The following is a 20,687-nucleotide window of genomic DNA, read 5'->3' on the forward strand; positions in this document are numbered from 1 at the left end:
TCAAGGGGTGGCGGCGACCTGATGGGGTGCACCTCACACGCCGGAGAGGAGTCGCTGGCTGCAGGTTACTTACCATGGCGGATGCGGCCAGCGATGAGGAGGGAAGAGCACGACGGCTGCAAGCAGAGGAAGGGGGCTGCAGGAAGGCGAGAGACGGCTTGGGAACCCCAATGGTGCAGATAAAGGCGAAGGGGACGCCCATCATGCTCGAATTCGAGCAAGGGCGTGGGGAGCTCAAATTGAAGGGTCCTGGGGGTCTACTAGAGGGAGAGTGAGCCAGAGAGGTTAAGAGGGGGCTTGGGGGAGATGTATAGAAGAGGGAGCGACAAGGGAAGCTCGAGCCCACCTCACATGCTCTAGACATGGGGAAACACGCATGCCGGAGGTGTTTGGAGGCGAGCTGGTGTCATGGAGGGGGTCAAAGGTGGTGGAGAGAATGCTGTGGCACGTTGGGGCACTCTACAGCTGCAGGGCACGAGCTGTAGAACGTAAACATGGTGCAGAGCATCACTTTTGCATGTCAGGGAGGTGGTCACCAGTACACTACGTGTCCAAGGCCACCCCTAGGCATTGGAAGGTGTCAAATATGCAAGGCATGTGTGCCACAAAGCACTGGTGGAGTTTGGACCCAAGTGGAGCTTGTTTGAATTGGTTTGGACTGCAATTTAGTTTGCAACAGGAAACTGATGGATAGAAATGAGGGTACTTAATGGAGATATGACGGGGTGAAACTATGTCTAGAAGATTTTGGCATGGAAGGACTACCGTTCTGCAAATTTTCAGCTCATGTAAATGAGTTTAGCTAGGAGTTGACGTTCAAAGCTATATTTCAGCCAGAAATCAACTTTTATATGTGTTGCTAATTTTTCCTACATGAGCATGCCATATCTTGCTTTGAAATGATGCCTTGGGATGCTAGGGGCTCTCTGGAAAGAGGTGGGGGCATTACCTTAAGCAGAGGTGGGGCAAGAGCGGTAAAAATTGTGCTTCCAAGGTAAAAATGAAAGGTAGCTACATGGGGTCACCTCCAATAATTGACCAGTAGCCATGGCAAGGTTACTCGAGGTAAAAGATAACTAGAGAGAGTTGTGGTAAAATTTTAAGCTCAAGGAGATAGGTGGAAGGGGCCAAAGTAGCAACTTTGGTAAGTGCACACAAGGTGTTTGATGGGTGCTAGGGCTACCGGATGGATTTCAATTGATATGAAACTTAACAGGATCACATAATAGATTAAAATAATCTTGGAGACCAAATTTAGGATTTGGTGGAGAAAGTTTCCAACGTAGACTTGAAAAACCCACAAAACCATGCAAATAAATTCCCACAAATCCACAACTTGGTGTAGTGGCATTATTTGAGCATTAAAGCATGCCCAAAAAGTTTGGGATCAATTAGTGAAACTTTATAATATAAAGTTTCCCAAGGTCAGAAATCAACCCGGAAGGTTTTGAGGGGTTTGGGACAAGTTCAACTATTGTTGTCGATGCACCACTTGGTGTGGATTCATTATTGGAGTATCAGAACATGTCCACTAAATTTGAGCACAATTTGAAACACTTGGCAATGTAGAGTTGCTGAAATTTGGATCTGGACAGATATGGTTTTAGAATAATTAAGTTGATCAGATCAACTTGGATTGAGATGAAACTTGGCAAGATCATCACATATATCATATGTGACATGCTAGAATTTTATAGAAATTTATTGAGAATATTTCTTATAGATATATTTAAAAAGCTTGAAATAGGCAGGAAGGGTTTTGCCCAATATTTTGAACATGACCATGTGTTGAAACTCTTATATATGGAATATTTATGTCCACCGAGTTTCTATAAATTTTCTCTAACATTTTGAAAGCAATAAAAATAACTTTCATTCATAAGGGACCATTTCTGGCCTGAGAGAAGGGTATTTATATAAAATAGTAAAATAACTTTTCAAATAATAATATATTGGTTTTGGGAAGCCATTTTGATAATGGGATTTGAATAAAATATTTGATGCAAAATAACATCCCTAATTTTAGGACTTGTAGTGCAAAGGCCAACTGAGGGGGTTTTGAAAGCTTAATTCAAGGAGATGCTTTTTGGTCAAAATCATGTTTGGTAAAAATAGTTTCTGGTCCTAAACACATGGCATGATCAATAGGCAATGGTTTGGGTCAAGGAGGTTAGTTTGGAGAGTACCAGGAACATTGGATTCAAACACAAGCAAATAAGCAAGCAAGCAACAATCACATCGGGCATCACAATCAGTCATAAAAAATTAATTGGTCCAAATTTTTAAAATAAGTTAATTTGTTAGGAGAGTTAAAACACAGGGTGTTACACAACATGATGCATGAGTGTGGGAATGAAAGGAGTATGGCAATGCTAACTAGTCATATTTCTCATGCATTTATTAGGTTATTTAGCATTCTGGACAGAACTTCAAGTTTATTAATTTGGACATGCATGAACATGGCATGAGTAGATGCATCATGAGAAAACTTTACAAAAACATATAAGGATCGTCGCAGAGCGAGCTACGAATCTCTTGGAATTTGCAAAATAAGATACGGAAGACAACAATGACTAGACAACATTGTAGAGGGAGCTCTGGGAAATTTATTGGCAATCCAAGTATGCCATTGGATTGGGCACAAAATTCCAGGTGGAATAGACCCACAGATCATGCAAAAACAAAGCAGCACAACTCACACAAAGCACAAACAGGGTAACAACCTATCTACCACAAACAACAACATACCACTTTGAACATGTGATAACTAGTAGCTACACGCACTCAACAATTTCACCCAAGACATGAATATGAAGCTATAAAAGTGCACAACAATACCAAATTAACAACAACATGAGTAGGTTGACGAAACAATGGCAATCAAGCTCCCAACATGGCAAGAAATAACATAGATTAGGACTTAGTAAAAATCTTAGTTTGCACTTGCGGTTTTTAACCCGGTGGCATGTTGACATCAATGAAACCTTACTCCACAGCAAGTTTCATGGCATCAAATTTAACACGATGAAAGAGGGAAACAACTCTACAAATCACTCTCACTAAGAATGAGCTATAACTACACATAATACATGGTAGGAGCCCCTAAACATGGCATGAAAATAACAACACACTCTCACACTTGGTCAAATTTCACAAGGGAATCAAAATAATTTACAAGTTCATAGCATATTTGACACGAAGAAACTCTAGGATGCAAAACCTATTTGGCACGGTGGTGGCACCATTTGACAGAGGGCAACAAGCACTACAATTCATGGCACTGGACCAACCACAAAGGGACAACCTATTCATGGGAATAATCAAGACAACATGGTAAGAAATTAACCAGTTCAAAACTTAGAATAATTTGAACTCATGAAAACAACAATATTTCTTAGCATGTCTACAACAAGAAACCCACTTAGCCACAAGCTTATTATGGCAAAGAAAAATACCAGGGACTAGTACCCTCAAAACTCTACCACATTCATGTTGACAAATTTACAAAATATTGCAAGGATTAATTCATGCAAAAATAATAAAAGGGCATCTTGTCATAAAATGACATTTTCACCAAGTTGCTCCAATGGCAAACTAATAGCACCATTGGATTCGTGGGGTTTTTCTACCTCAAATCCATATATCGCACCCCTATGTTCCTATGACAAAATCCACACAAAAAGATGCACAAAATCACTCCCAAACCTATAAGTCAAAACCTACCCTATTTGGCAGCTGCAAAAAATGGCGTGCACTAGAATAGGCAATGTCCATAATTGGACTTGCCCTATTTGGCAGCAAACATAAATGGACATAGCCAAAAAGGGAAATTTACCCTAAACGGAGTAAACAAAAGACAGCCAAAAATAAATAGAAACAAATCATATAAAAGAAAGGGGCCACATGGAAGTGGTTGTATGCTAAGTGAAGATGACATGTGGGCCCTCGGGACCACTGTTAGTGGAGAGGGAAAATGTTGAGAAAAAAGGGCTGGCTTGGTTTGAAACCTGGGTCTCCCCAGTAGAGACACACGGGTGAAACCACTAGCCTACGAGGCGGGGGCTTGACAGAGGAGGGGCTCGGCCTCCTATGTACAGGACAAAGGCCCGGGCTTCTTCCTCCTTGCGATGGAGTGGAAGATCACGTCAGAGGTGGCAACAACGACGATCACTAGCGTAGGTGACCACCGGCGGGGGACGCGGGATGCGAGTGGAACTCATTCCCATCCTCCAACCGAGGCGAGGGGGATCTGAACACGGGCCTCATGCTCGAGCTATTGCTCGGTTTGGGCATGGCGCTGCGTGTCACGGCTGTGAGCTACGAGATGGCAACAAGCATGTGTGCGCGAGGTAGCGATCGGCGCGGTGTTGCTAACGCGCGCGGGCGATACGAGGCACATCCAGATTAGTAAGGGGGGCTACGACATCAACTACCAATGTAAAAAAGGACTTGCCCGAGCGTCAAGAGCACGGGGACGATATGCGTCTAAACATCACGTACAATGATGCACATGCGATGACAAGGCTCAGAGAGGGAGAAGGAACTACCTATGAGAAGACGGAGACGTTGGGGAAGGAGCGAGGCCTCAACGCCGATGGCTACGAACTCCGGTAGGCTCTGATCCCAAGAAGAGGAAGACGACATCGTTTTCGCGGAGGATCCGACGTCCGTGGCGAGCTCTTGATTGACTACGATGAAGAGGATGCAACAGAGAGGGGTCCCAAACACCTTCTCGACGGAGGCGAGGCGAGAAGCTCACCCTGAGCACGAGCAGAGGCTCGGGCAGAGCATCACGGGCGCAGCGACGACGAGGGCTTTGCTAACCTTACCTCGCGGCGGCAAGCAAAGGAGAGGGGAGAAACGGGTCGAGGGATCTCGAGGCTAGGGCTTGGACAGATATTATAGGGCGCTTGGGCACTCTCCGGCCATCAAATCTGTCGGACGGTGATGTCGCACCGGCTGATTCTGTGCCATATAGAGGAGGAGGGCGACGTGGCTGAGCGCGGGTTGGCTGGGCCTCTAAAATCCTGAGACCAACGCTCTAGAAGGTTCCCCTTTTATTCCATTGATGCCCTACGATTAATTGTTTGTCGCATTCATCATGTCATCACGCCATCATGTCATCAAATTTTTGTGCATATCAAATAAATAAATTGCATAGATCTTCGGATCTATTTAAATTGAGGGATTCACATGATGTTTCTCATTACAACATGTCCTCCCAATATTATAGGGAGCTACTATAAAATTTTCCATTAGGTGGGATCAACCAACACACTTGCATCATCAATGTTCATGCTCTTCTTTCCTCTCCTTTTTCTTACTTGCTTATTCTTTTTCCTTTTTGCAATGGCATATTTGAGAGAGAGATCCAAACCCAGCCGGCCACTTAGGCCTTGTGCTGCCCAAAGAAAAGCCGCCCCACCTCTAACTCTAGCGAGCCCGATCCCTCTCTTCTCTCGATCTCTCCCCTCCCCCTCGTCCCGACCGCGCCACTAGTTGCATGCACACACACGCACCAGAGGTGAGCGGAACCCCTCACCTAAGGCCTCGACCTCCCCTGCTCCGAGGTCGCCGGAGACCATCACTACCCGCGGGAACTCCATGGCAGTCGCCGTCGTGCTCCTCCGTCGCTGTCCGCCAGGGGACCTTCTCGTGCGCGTGCAGCCATGGCCTACCGCCAGCCTGCGCCTCGCTTCGCCGTTCCACGCCCTCCTATCCTGCCGCTTGCTGGCTCATGCGCTGAGTACTGTAGGAGGAGCCCAGCGCCGTGTCGAGCCCTCCCAGCCTCCTCCTCGCCTCCTACCATGGCCCCCGCGGACCCATCCATGTTGATGCCGCGTTGATATGCTAGCTCCGGCTTCGGCTAGGAATTGTGAGCCGGCCCCGATTGACCGCCTTGCATGCCGTGTCTTTGCTTCCTCGCCTCTCCCTCGCTGCTCCCCTTCTAGCGCGTGCCTCGGTCCTGCGCTCCTTCTGCCTCGCACGCTGTCGGACCCCGTGCGCCTCCTGCCTCCTCCATGCCATGCCGACCCCGAGCTCTGCTTCAATAAGTTGCCGCGCCTTGACGCTATTGTGCCGACCCTCGCATGGCCTCTGCCCTCCGTGCCATGGCCGGAGACCAACAACTCCGACAACTCCATGTTTCTGGTGCCGCTCTTTGCTGCTTCTCTCGAGCCTATCCAAGGCCACCAAAGGCCTCCCAGTTGCGGTGAGCACTACGTCCACAACCTCCCCCACCCCGTTGCCTTCCAACGCGACCGATTCATTTTGTCCTCGACCCCGTTGCCTGAAGCCTCTCGTGGAGTTTCGATTTGGATCATGTCATGTCCGTTGACAAGACCAGTGTTTGAAACAACTAGGGTAATGCCAAGTGTCATGAATGATCTTCATCGATCCGGTCGAGTACCACTACGCCAAGTGTACGACTATCGTCAACAAGATCACCGAGTACCACTACTTCCACGACGTCCTCACCGACCCTAAACATCTACGAAGAGTGTACCACTACCGTCGCCAACACCCATGAACGGCTACTTCCACTACGTCCGCAACGACTCGATCCGTCCTGCATGCTTCAAAGGTACAACCACCAAGACGATACCCGTGGATGAATGCATTATTGTAAGAGGTGTGATGTTGTCCTTTTCGTAGATGCCATGCTAGTTGCACGTTGTCCCTCTTTTGTCATGCCCCTGAGACATGGGAACCTGGTAACCAGGATCACCCCATCATTCTTGGTATGACACGCACACACTACCAATTCGTTGGCACCGGTACCTCATCAAGTTATCGAGGCCGAAACGTTATCGTGGCATCGTTTCCGTTTTGCCGCCAAGGTTCCCTTTCGTTCTCCATGGCAACACATGCTTCATATCCTTCTTACGAGTGTTTTAATAAATGGCATGCATGTTGCACTCATGGCATAATATCATGTCTTGGACGTATCTTTTAACCGTAGCTCTGTTCAATGTTTTTATGTCTTAACCGTCTAGTATGATGTGTAGAATCACTTGCTTAACCTCTTGCCATGTGTAAACAACATTTAATATTGTCGTGTACCTAAATGGGAGTGAACTAAATAATTTGTATGTGGAGTTTCGTCAATATGCAACTCGTTGCATATTTAGCTTCACTTAATGCGTAGTGTTGATTGTTGTGATTGCCATGTCATGCCTTGCATAATTGAAATGGACATGCATAGTTTTAGGTTGTGCATCATATCGTGCATGTGACGTGGTGAATATCGTGTGTTTATTCTTGTTTTTGGTTTTCTTCTTCTCGATAGAGTTCCGCAAGAGTGTCGGAATGTGAGAATCCTTTCGGATTTCGGGCTCCACAAAACCCTAGGATTCGAACACAGGGGCGTGTGCGGCGATATCTCTAGGCTTGGCCTTACCTATCCCGCTAGTCGATGGAAACGACAAAGAACTCACATGATGGTTAGGAGATCACGAAACACAACAGTTTCCCCAGGTTCGGGCCATCGCGAAGCATAAAAACCTACTCCTGTTTTTGGTGGATTGCCTCTCACGGAGGTTGGTGGATGAACTAGTATAGTGCTTTTGAGCCTCCGGAGGCCAAGTGGTTAGGCATGATGCTCCAGGATTTCAATGATCTGGTCTCTTCTCTCTCAGGTATCCTACCCTCTCTATTTATAGTAGATGCTCGGGTCCTCTTCCCTTATCGTTGGCGGGAAGGGATCCCACAACGGCCATCTTCGGTGGGGGACATGGGAACATGCTTCCCCTGTCAAAAGTGGTCTTCACCTGCAAAGCAGCTGCCAATGTCGCAGAGGTGGGCACAGGGAGGAAACTCGTCCTGTCGGCGGGCGCCCATGGTCTTGTTGCACCGGAAGGGAAACCTCTGGAAGATGCCTTTCGGACCCTGATACGCTCCTTCCTATTTTGCACCAAAAGGGTAACTGCCCCATCCTGCCATCTGCTGCTCACCTGTCCTTTCATTGCGTCACCCTTGACTCCTGAGGTTCGGTCGTGCCTTGAAATATCTGCCGCTCCGGAGGGGTCCTAACGAGGCCCCCTGCGGGTCTTGATGTCACACTTCCTCACGAGGCTTGGCCCCTCGCGAGGGTCTTGTTCAGGGTGGTATTGTCCCTTGCAGATCTTGCACCGATGGAGTGGGCCAGCCGTGGGCCGCAGGCAGGCAGGTCTGGGTACCCCCATTCCCAGAAAGCCGACAGATCCGTTCGACTATGTTGGTTTGTCTTCTTCATGGATTTATTCTTCTCCCAACCGGGATCACACGCAAGATGACCATTTCCCTAGATACCATTACTATCAATGCAATGCTAGTTGTCTTGTTTGTTTCGTTATGTCTCGGTGCCTACCACCTATTAAATGTCAGCCTCTCAGCATTGCCATGAACCCTTCAACCTTTCTACAACATAGCAAACCAGTGATTGGCTATGTTACCGCTTGCATAACCACGTGTTAGCGTTCTAGTTGTAGCTGAAGTCGCGTCCATGTGATAGCATGGGTTCCTTGTAATATCACCATATAATTGCTAGTTAATTTAATGGACCTATATACTTGGTAAAAGGTGGAAGGCTCGACTTTCTAGCTTGGTGTTTTGTTCCATGTTTGTCGGCCTAGTTTCGGCTACCGGTGTTATATTCCATAATTGAGCGCTCCTAACATGATCGTGGTTGTTATGGGGACCCTCTTTATAATTCGTTTTAGTTTAAGACTGGTGTGGCAAGGCCCAACATTGGAACTACATTTCCCTAATAACTTAATAAAATTGCATAGGGACTTTCTGGACCCCGTGGATAATTAATCAACCCCCTGGGCTAGTGCTCGGCATGAGTGTTGGTGCAATCTGTCAAATGCTCGTGGCTACCAGGGGAAACTCTATGATTGGCCTAACAGAAGTTTGGACAATCCGTCATGTCCTGAGAACGAGATATGCGGCTCCTATTAGGATCATCGACACGTCGGGCGGCCTAGTTGGATTAGTTTTATCTTTGACGAAATATCTTGTGCATCGGGATTCCGGTGATGCTTTGGGTTATCTCACAATTTAGGTTTTCCACTACGGAATTCGAGGAGATCACGAGTTTCATGATCGAGGCTTTCTATGCGGCTTGTGGTAATTTGTGACAGACTAGTTGGAGCAACCCTAAGGGTTAAATCTTTAGGAAAGCCATCCCTGTAGTTATGTGACAAACTTGGAAACTTTGTTTAACATCCGATTCTCTATAGCTTGAAGTAAGCTTAATTAAAATATGCAAACTGTGTGCGTAACCATGATTGTCTCTTTCGAGAGCTCCTTCTCCGATTGAGGACATGGTGGGGTTATGTCTCATGTAAGTAGGTGTTCAAGATCATTCATTTGATCATTTTTAGTTAACGTCTGATTATGCATAGATCATCCCCCTCTTATTCTTGTACACGTAAGTTAGCCACCTCAATTAAATGCTTAGTTGCTTGCTGTAGCCTCACCACTTAACCGTACCTCACCCATTAATCTTTGCCAGTCTTGATACCATTGGAAATGAGATTGCTGAGTCCCCATGGATCACGGATTACTACAACACCAGTTGCTGGTACAGGTAAAGCGATACTTTGACGTGAGCTCGATGATTGTGATTTGGAGTTTCTTCTTCTTCTTCTTCTTCTTCATCTATCTAGGTTGGGTTCCAGGCCGGCAACCTGGGATAGCAAGGATGGATGTCGTTCTTTTATCGTTTTTTTCGTCCATAGTCAGACCCTACTCTTCTTCATGATGTTTGTTATGTTATTGTATTGATCTGAACTTGATGTAGCTTGGGGTGAGTGTAAGCCAATTCCACATACTCATTTCTTCAGTGCATGTACTTGTAACGATTTTCATTCTTGCAAAATGATGAGATGTGCTTCTATCCTTGTCGAGGCCCTCGTGCCAAAATAAGGATATGATCGCATCTTGGGCGTTACAAGTTGGTATCAGAGTAGTATCGACCTAGGAGTCACCTTGATTGATCGAACTTGGCCGAGTCGAGTCTAGTGAAAAACTGCTTTGAGTCTAGTTATATTTCAGAGAGTAGGACACTTTTTTCTCCTCTTCTATGCTCTGGTGAGGAATCTTGACGTAATAATTTTAATTCTACTCCTCTACTCACTCAATACTTTTTAGGGTCACGCGAATATTTTTGGAATCTATATGATGTCGATGTGACGGAGTTCTGACTTGGTGCCACCTACTGTGTTGATTTTATTCCGGGGAGTTGAGCTTGAGGGGATTATTGAGCAAGTCATTATCATTCAGATTTCTTAGTTTCTTGGGATGAAGGATGTTCGAAATTGCTTCAATACTAGTAGTGGTGAGATAAGCTCGGCATCCCCAGTACTGGTCCAGAGAGTTCGGGGGTACAACCATACTTAGTATCGTTGTGTTTTCGGGATATAAGATAGGCGAGTTTCGGAGATCTCTGGTTATGTGTTGAAGGATGAGATACACTGGACGGGTAGTAATATTGCTAGGAGTTGAGTGATGGATATTACTCCTTGTATCCATGGACCCGATTGCATGAGCAGAAATTTCAGGAGTTCATAGGTGGGAATTAAAGTAGTTACCTATAGGACAATCTTCCAACAGATGCATGATGTGAGGTTGGGGTTCGACAACTAGTGGATTCGTTTGTTCACGGTTGTTTTTACAAAGGGCACTCTCGATATATGCCATTAGTATGCTTCAACAAGCCTTGTAGTTCGCTATGCCTAGGGAGCATATTTGAGCATCATTTCAATATGACAATCCAATGTACGATCGAGCCCATGCGATCCTATCCACAAAAATATCGAGCGGAATCTATATCATATGTTTGTTTTGGCTAATTTGCAAGGCTCATCCTTTGTTTTGATGGAGTATGGTACTTTGAGTTTCTTCGATGTTAAGTGGGGAATTCATAACTTTCCAACATGTGTTCCCATATTTTTATGGGAATGCAAATTCTTTTTCTCATTCAAGTTGTCTTATCAATTCTTTTAAACTAGAGTCGTGATGTCAATTCTTTCCTATCGGAGTGCTTCTCTTCAAGTTAAATTAATCTTCTCCAATATTTGCATGAGCAATCCCTCATTTCTTTCCGGTGTTCGTCTCATCTGCCCCAAGTTATCTTTGTTTTTCCCCACCCTCCCACCCTTTCTTGCTTCAGCTATTAAATTGTCATCCAAGTGCCTTTCTTTTCATTGTTGTTTCTACTATCTTCTATTCTGTCTGGTATCCGGTGTTTCATTGTCAAGTTTCTAAGGAGTTAGACTTCATCATTCTTCCTTCTTGTTTTCTTGTCCGGTGGATTCAATTCAAGTAGGTGTTCATCATATCCTTTTCATCCTTTAAACTCTTTCCCATGTTGGAAATTCTATCAAGTCTTTCTTGTTTTTCATCTCTCTCTATACTATAGAGAGTGTACAACATATTTCAAAAGTTTCTTGTTTCCATTCAAATCCTTTCAATTATTTCGAGATTCTCACCTCATCAAATTTTCAATTAGACCGGTGCAATCAATCCCTATTAGCAATATTTTAATGGTGGTTTCTTTGAGTGGGCCCATAACCCACATGATTTTCCAAGGATCTTACGTGACTCTTCTACTCTTTTTCCGAAGATCTCTAATTCTTTTTAAATATGATGTAAGAATGGATTCCATCAATCATATTCCTTCCTGAAGGTCAATCTGAATTATTTCATCACTGGCTCAACTTTTCATATTCTATTTCGGAGTGTCTTAGTTATTCTTGGTGGTGTTCTCCTCATCATTTTCAGCTTGGAAGACCGAAGGAATGTTTCTTTCAAATCTTATCCAATCTTTTGAAGATTGTCATCTCAGCTTATGCTATCTTCTCAATTGTTGTCAATCCTGAGTAATTGTTTCCATATTTTTCTGGTGCATTTGAGTGTTGTGTTCATTTCTCGATCCTCCGAAGGCCGTCATTTCAGAAGATTTCTCCGTTCTTAGCTTTCAGCTTTCGTTCTCAAATTCTCCTCAATTGTTGTCTCTTCGTTTGTCTCTCAATTATTCGAGTGCCTCATTCAACTTTTCTATTAGGCGGCTCAAGATCTCTTTATTTTCATGTATTCCATTCATTTCTTCTCATGTATACCATCCATTTCTAATATTCCTATATGTTCTAAATTCTTCAGGTTGATCATGATCTCTTCGTTATCATGTATCTCCATTCAGTTTTGGTACCCCCATTCATTTGAAAATTCTTACCAGTGGCTTGTTCAAGCAATCTCTAATTGAATCGTGCTCTCTTTGTCCCCATTTATCCCAGTTCATTGGTATTGTCCTCTTTCATTCCAAATTCTTATGGTGGTTCTGAATTCTTCAAGTGTGTGCCTTATCTATCGCTCTTTCGTCTTTTTAAGAAAAATAAGTGGTATGCTAAATCCGTTGCTTATTATCGATTTAATTTTATGAAGGATATGCACTACATAATTCTTATTCTTGTTTCTTCAAGGCGATTTTAATTATTCTTCCGGAGTGGCTCACGATATCTAATTCTTTTTCCCAAGTGCTTATCTTTTTTCCGGAGGTCATGTTTTTTCTCAAGTATCTATTCGTGAAGTTTCATCTAAATCTTTGCAAGGCTTCAATCTTATTATTTTCATTATTCAACTCTTTATACCATCATTTCATCCTGTTGTTCTCCAAGTGGTTCTTCATGGTGATTCATCAAGGTTTCAATTCTTTCTTGAAGTGTTCTTTGACATTCTTGTTGGAGAAATTCAAATACCCTGTATTTTGCATTCCAATTGAAACTCTTCCTCCTTTATCCTTTGAGGTGCTGTTATAACATTCTTGTTAGTGGAGGAGTCTTGAAGAGAATTGTTTCAAGAATGAGATATTTAAACCCACCAATTCTATGATCATGAGTTATTTTCAACCCATGATTTCTTTCAAGAATGGGAGGATCCGTTTGACTACGTTGGTTCGTCTGCTTCACGGATTCATTCTTGTTCCAAGCGAGATCACAAGCAAGATGACCATTTCCCTAGATTCCATTACTATCAATGCCATGCTAGTTGTCTCATTTCTTTCGTTATGTCTCGTTGCCTACCACCTGTTAAATGCCAGCCTCTCAACATTGCCACGAAACATTCAACCTTTCTACAACCTAGCAAACCATTGATTGGCTATGTTACCGCCTGCATAAACATGTGTTATCGTCACTAGTTGCAAGTGCAGTCACGTCCATATGATAACATGGGTTCAATGTTTTGTCACCATATAATTCCTAATTAATTTAATGGACCTATATACTTGGTAAAAGGTTGAAGGCTCGGCTTTCTAGCCTGGTGTTTTGTTCCATCTTTGTCGCGCTAGTTTCGGCTACCGTTGTTATATTCCATAATTGAGCGCTCCTAACACGATCGGGGTTGTTATGGAGACCCCCTTGATAATTCGTTTTAGTTTAAGACTGGTCTCGCAAGGCCCAACATTGGTACTACATTTGCCTAATAACCTAATAAAATTGCATAGGGACTTTTGAGACCCCGTGGATAATTAATCAACCCCCAGGGCCAGTGCTCCGCATGAGTGTTGGTCTATCCTATCAACCGCCGGTGGCTACCTCGGGTAACTCTGTGATTGGCCTACCGGAAGCTTGGACAATCCGTCGTGTCCTGAGAACAAGATACGCGGCTCCTATGGGGGTCGTCGACACGTTGGGAGGCCTTGCTGGATTAGTTTTATCTATGACGAAATATCTTGTGCATCGGGATTCGGGTGATGCTTTGGGTTATCTCAGAGTTGAGGTTTTCCATTAAGGAATCCGAGGAGATCACGAGTTTCGTGATCGTGGCTTTCTATGTGGCTTGTGGTAATTTTTGATGGACAAGTTGGAGCACCCCTGCAGTATTAAATCTTTCGGAAAGTTGTGCCCGCGTTTATGTGGCAAAGTTGGAAACATTGTTTAACATCCAGTTCTAGATAACTTGAAGTAAGCTTAATTAAAATATGCCAACTATGTGCGGAACCGTGATTGTCTCTTTCGAGTGAACCTTCTCCAATTGAGGACATGGTGGGGTTATGTCTGATGTAAGTAGGTGTTCAGGATAATTCATTTGATCATTTTTAGTTCACGTCCGATTATGGGTAGATCATCCCTCTCTCATTCTTGTAATCGTAAGTTAGCCACCTGAGTTAAATGCTTAGTCGTTTGCTGTAGCCTCACCACTTAACCATACCTCACCCATTAAGCTTTGCTAGTCTTGATACCTTTGGAAATGATAATTCTGAGTCTCTGTCGCTTACAGACTACTACAACACCAGTTGCACGTACAAGTAAAGCGATACTTTTACATGAGCGCGATGATTGTGATTTGGAGATTCTTCTTCTTCTTCTTCATTGATCTAGGTTGGGTTCCAGGCCAGCAGCCTGGGATAGCAAGGATGGACATCGTTCTTTTACATTTGTTTTCATCCGTAGTCGGGACTTGCTCTTCTTCATGATGTTTGATATATTATTGTATTGACGTGAACTTGATGTATCTTGTGGCGAGTGTAATCCAATTCCACATACTCATATCTTCAGTACTTGTACTTGTAATGATATCCATTCTTGCAAAAACCAGAGGCGCTTGTATTCCTGTCGAGGCCATCACGCCAAAATAAGGATAGGATCACATATTGGGCGTTATAGGGCCACTGCGGGAGAAGGAGGAGAGGCTGAGGTGGTGTGCCTCTCTTCCGCCGAATAGGAAGTTTACGTTTTAAGAAAACAACAAACAAAAGAATTTGCCAAGGAAGTTTGAAAGAGCAGCACTGAGAAATAAAATAGTTTGGCACTGAGAAAAAATAGCTTTATTTAACATAATGTTTTGGGAATTTAGAGGACCCAAAAAATAATTCACATATAAAATATGATGGATGATGTTTCCAAAAAGGTGCCAAAGGGAAATACCAGCACATGGCTAAATATATCTTTTAAAATATCCTACAAAATATTTGTTAGCGTGGCAACATTTTTATGAATTGATTAGAGCAGGAAACAAACAACACATAACTATTATTGGGATTAGGAGGGGTTTTTGACAAGTTTTGCAAAAAGGTTTTTGGGGAGGATCCACACACACACTCACTTGCAAGAACACCTCACCACAAACAGCATTCAAAATATCAGTTCAACAAGCATGATGCAACATATGAAATGATGTTATTATGCCATGATGAAAATGACATGAATCAAAATAGTTATTACTCAAGCACATGATGGAATACTTGGAAGGTTCATACGTGGCATATTACAAAAAAGGCATCGGGGGCACTTGGGTTCTTACAAAAAGATAGGGGCTTAATGTTTCGCCTCGCAATGCAGTTATCATAAAGATAATTGCCAATAATAATACCAGATGGTCAAATATATTTGACTGGATATATGTGTTTGGATCTTTCCCCACCACGTGATGCTTGCCAACTAGATATTGAGGTTGGAATAAGAAGTTGACTCAACATGAAAAGTAAATAACATAAAAGTAAATAGACTGTCCATTCATATAGGGAAGGTGTGATTTTCTTATGTGCCATAGCTCATTGATTAAAAAACAGATGAGTATATTTTGGGTGATGTTCCTTTCCTGTCAACGTCATGACAAATGATTTCATATCTTCCATGCTAATGACATTATTGGTAGTTCCCAAATAGAATTCAAATTTTTACTCCCCCTCAACCATTCAAACACATTCCATGGCTAGTCATATCCCCAGGTGTGCTCCAAACAATCAACTTTCTCGGGGGAGTTCTTTTTCTTTTAATATGTAGACTGTGCATCCTTTTTAGCAGCCTCTCCCAGGAAATATTTGACAATAACCTTCTTAACATGGAAGATATTGAGTGCCCTGATCGCTCCATGAGCGGTACAGGCACACAGATAAGAAGTTTATTTGTAAGTTTTAGAGGTGGCACGTGCAAATTAAATCGGAATGGTAGTGAAATACCATATGTAGGTAGGTATGGTGGACTCTCATGGAATAAAATTGTCTCAAGGATTTGGATGCACAAGCAGTATATCTACATAGTACAAAGTATTTTTCTAGCAAAATGTCCTAAACAAGCACCACATATTGGCGGATCCATAACAATATAACTTATATGCAAATATACCCAAACATAACTCATTACATTGTCTTCCTTGTCAAACTTTAACTAAGTTGATCAAGATTGAAAATAACTAATGGGTATTCACAATCATAAAAGATGTCCAAGATAATATATTTGTATGTGAAAGGTCTCTTCCTTGTACTAATCATTCATTAATTGCTTGTATGACCAATATTGTGATTATCAAACTTCAATTTATTTTACTTTCTAATTAAAACAAATGAGAAACTACTACTGAGCATAAATGACATTGATAATGTCATATTTATGATATTCAATTCATTCACAATTTACTCTTGGGATATATGGGAAGCACAAGATTAAACATCAAACTAATCTCAATATATATAAGTGAAGATTAATGAGTAGTCAAAAAATTAAGTAGTTGCCCAAGGACACTCATTCAATAAAGATTTCAGAGCTGAGATTTATTTCAAACAACAAAGAAAATAAAAATACACTCCAAGAATAGCACATATCATGTGAAGGAATAAAAACTTAGGATCAACATAGGCTAGCCAATAGTTCTTGAGAAGGGAGATGGGATGCATAACATTTCCAAACCTACATGCTTGAGACTTGTTGTAATATTGACTTGGGGAGACTTGGGCATCCCCAAGCTTGTCCAGGGTTTCTCCTAAGTCTCAAAAACCTCATCCACACAAAACATGAAAAGAACTCCTGAGATAGGTTAGTACACATTAGATTACATTAACATTTCATGTACTGCCAAGACAATTTGCATAATAATTTTCAAACATTTGGTATTGTATACTATCATCTGCAGCATTTTATATTGGCCAATATATGCCATGGTAACTATAGTATAAGTGGATAACAAAAATGTGACAACAATCTACCCAAATAGAACAGTCTGTAGCAATTAATTTCAAAAGTGTAATTATCTAGCTCCAAAAATTCTGAAACTATAGGACATAATAAAATATCTGTATGAAATTGCTATCCAAGAATTTCAAAAACTTTGCACATTCCAATAAAATAAATAAATTCAAGACCTACAACAAAAGTTTTTTTTGTACAACACACATCGAACATACAATTCAAGCATACTAAAGGCAATTATTGTTACTTTTTATTGAAAAACATGATTATAAATAGCATAAAGTAAGAAAAAAAATCAAATGGCCTTCTAAGAAAAACACATATTATAGGACAAATAAAAATATAACTCCAAGTAAGATATAACAATAGTGTTGAAGACAAAAGACGGGATGCCTTTCGGGGCATTTCCAAGCTTAGACGCTGGAGTCTTCCTTGGATATTTCCTTGGGTGTGCTTTGGGCATCCCCAAGCATAGGGTATTGCTGCTCTTTATTATCCTCATATCAATATCTCACCCACAATTTGAAAACTTCAATCACACAAAACTTAACGGAACACATGAGATGGGTTACTGTAATAATGATAGATCATTGACTTAGATACTGTCAAGAAAAGATTCATAATTGTTATCTCAAAATGGCTACCATATTCTATCATTTCCATAATTTATATCACCGAATATAAGCTATGGAAACACTAAAACAAGCAAACCATTCATGCAAAACAGCATTTGTCAAAAAGAGGACAATTTGTAAAGATGTGAACTATAACCATACTTATCTATATCTGGAAATTCTGAAAAAATAGGAAAACATAGGAAATTTACAAAGGAATACTGTGTAAAAAATTAAGAATATTTGATGCCCCGGTAAAATCCGAGAATTTTTATATTAGGCACTAAAATTTCTGTTTTTGTATTGAACCAAATCAACAAGTGTCCACACTATCCCAAAGACTTTATTTGGCACATTATTGAAATAAGCACACAAAACATGATTGCTACAGTAGCTTAATCACATGAATTTATGACAACAGAAATTATAAGTGTTGGATTGTCTCCCAACAAATGTTTTTCTTTAATGCCTTTTAGCTAGGCATGATGATTTCAATGATGCTCACATAGGAATAGTGAATTAAACATCCAAAAGAGCATCATGAATCGCATGACTAGCGCAGTTAAGTCTAACCTACTTCCTATGCATAGGGATTTGGCAAGCAAATAATTTATTGTAGTAAGAATCAACTTGAATAGGAAGGAAAAAGAAGCATAACTTTAAAACTTTGAACACATAGAGAGGAAACTTGATATTATTGCAATTCCTACAAGCATATGTTCCTCCCTCATAATAATTTTCAGTAACATCATGAAGGAATTCCACAATATAACTATCACATAAAAGAATTCTTTTCATGATTGACAAGCATAGCAAATTAATTACTCTCTACGTAAGGAAACTTCATATCATTCATAGTAGTGGGAGCAAACTCAACAAAATAACTATCACGAGACACTTTATTAACATAACCAAATGAAACGTTAAAATCACGATGACAAGTTTCATGATTATCATTACCGTTTACAGCATACACGTCATCAGAATAATCATCATAGATAGCAACTTTGTTCTCATCATAATCAATTGAAACCTCTTCAAAAAATGTGGACTCGTCACTAAATAGAGTCATGACCTGTCGAAATCAAATTTTATCATTATTTCAACTACCAAGGTGGCCCTCGCAAACACGAGGGCATCGTATTCTTATCATGTATTTGAACCGTATGAGAGACTAAATCACGGTTCTTCGCTCATAGACCGAGTAGTAGTGAGGTTCAGATTTGACTAATTCCATATGTTTATTCCTCCACCTCTTTCACTCGACTTGTTTTAAAATGCATGCGATTCCTCCTCATTTTTGAAACACCTGACATTTAAGACATATAGGATATCCACAAGCTGCACCATTGACCATTATTTTATGTACATATAGGCTAAACCTATTTCCATATAGTGTTAAAAATTCTCTTATATTATGAGACGAAGGTAAACCTGATCATTCCTCAGACCGGGTCAGGTTTGGGCCGAGCTTAGCAGAGCCCGAAAAACAATCCAAAGCCCGAACCCGGCCAGAAGAACATGAACAGTGAATTTTTAAATTAAATTAATCATATTCACTATATTATATTAATTTATTGTACCTACATTTTGAATAAAAATATTTATATGGACATTTCGGGCTTTCGGGCCAGGATTCGAGCGAAAAAGTGAAGCCTGAGCCTCGACCGAATGTCAGGGTTCGACTTCGGGCCTCTAGGGCGGGTTGTCCATGAAGATGTTTAGATGGAGGGATTATTTCTCAACACAAATGAAATGATATTGTTTTATGTAGGAGAATTTTCTTGGAATTTATTTTAGTTGCACATCATTTTTCTTTTACTATTTTCACTCACTTTGTTCTAGATATTCCCCACCATTAAATTCAAGTCGTCCTAACTCACGGTAGCATGAATTTTCCCATGTAATATGACTATAGTAGCCTGGGATTGTATAGTTTCCACATCTTATAACTAATTTCTGATTTTAGTATGTGTCATCACACACGTAATGTTTTATATTCACTAGCACCACCAATATATGCTCCCTAGTTGGTCCTCAACACTACTTATAGCTTCATCGTACGAGAAGTAAACTCTAGAAGAACTACAAGATTAACAATGAGTAGGAAACAAGAGAAAAGAAACTTTTGAAGGCATGAATTCTTAAGAAATCTAAAACAGTACACCTTGGTAAAGAAATGTTCATTTGATTATATTATAGAAGGGCGGCTACAACTCAAGCTCTTAGGCGTTTTCCCAAAATATTCCAAAAGGTTTAACTCCAACAATATTCCTTAGAATATTATCAAGACCTATAGAAATATTTATTATTATTTATAAACCTAAACATCAAACATTGTTACCCATACAAATTTATGGTCAATATTTATAATTTTATTTAGATACAAAGTTTAATGATGAGACGCTAACTTGAAATCTTATTTTTGGAATTAGTAACAAAGGGGCTCCATGTAGCCCAAGCTCCAAAACATCTTACTCTTTTATTATGGATTGTATTGCACCTAATATCTTTGTTTGACTTCTCGGCCATCAGCCACCTAATTGGCACTACATATGCCATGCTAGTTATTTATTGCAAAATTACAATCATTTTTCTTTGTCATTACAATGCATAATAGTTACAGAAATGTATGCCGCCATATCCCTACTTTTGAGTCCGTTTATCACACGAAGTAATGAGATGTTCATTTTGTGGATTCATTTTTTAAGGATTGGTTTGATAATTTATGACACTTATTAGGACATATACATAGTTTTGAGTCTTTTATCACTCTAAATGATGACATAATGGACTCATGACGTGTGATTTGCTTCAAATTTATGGAACATATTACACATTATAAACTGGGGAGTATTTAACATTATCCAAAGTTATGCACTACTAATTACCTACATAAGCATGTAAACTCCTGGTTGTAACCATCGGTGAGCTGACAATCAGTATGAAGCCTGTGTATAGTAAGTGAGCATAGTTCACTTGGTTTGGAAAGCGGATCTATAATTTTACCTTGTAATTCAAACTTCCATACACACCGAATTAGTCTCATATTTATACTATCTGAGATTACTCTATAGTTTTCCCGAAAAAAACATTTGCGTGGGCACATATACGCCTGTTGGTT

This window comes from Hordeum vulgare, chromosome 7H (assembly GCF_904849725.1).
Source record: "Hordeum vulgare subsp. vulgare chromosome 7H, MorexV3_pseudomolecules_assembly, whole genome shotgun sequence".
In the NCBI taxonomy this organism is placed as follows: domain Eukaryota; kingdom Viridiplantae; phylum Streptophyta; class Magnoliopsida; order Poales; family Poaceae; genus Hordeum; species Hordeum vulgare.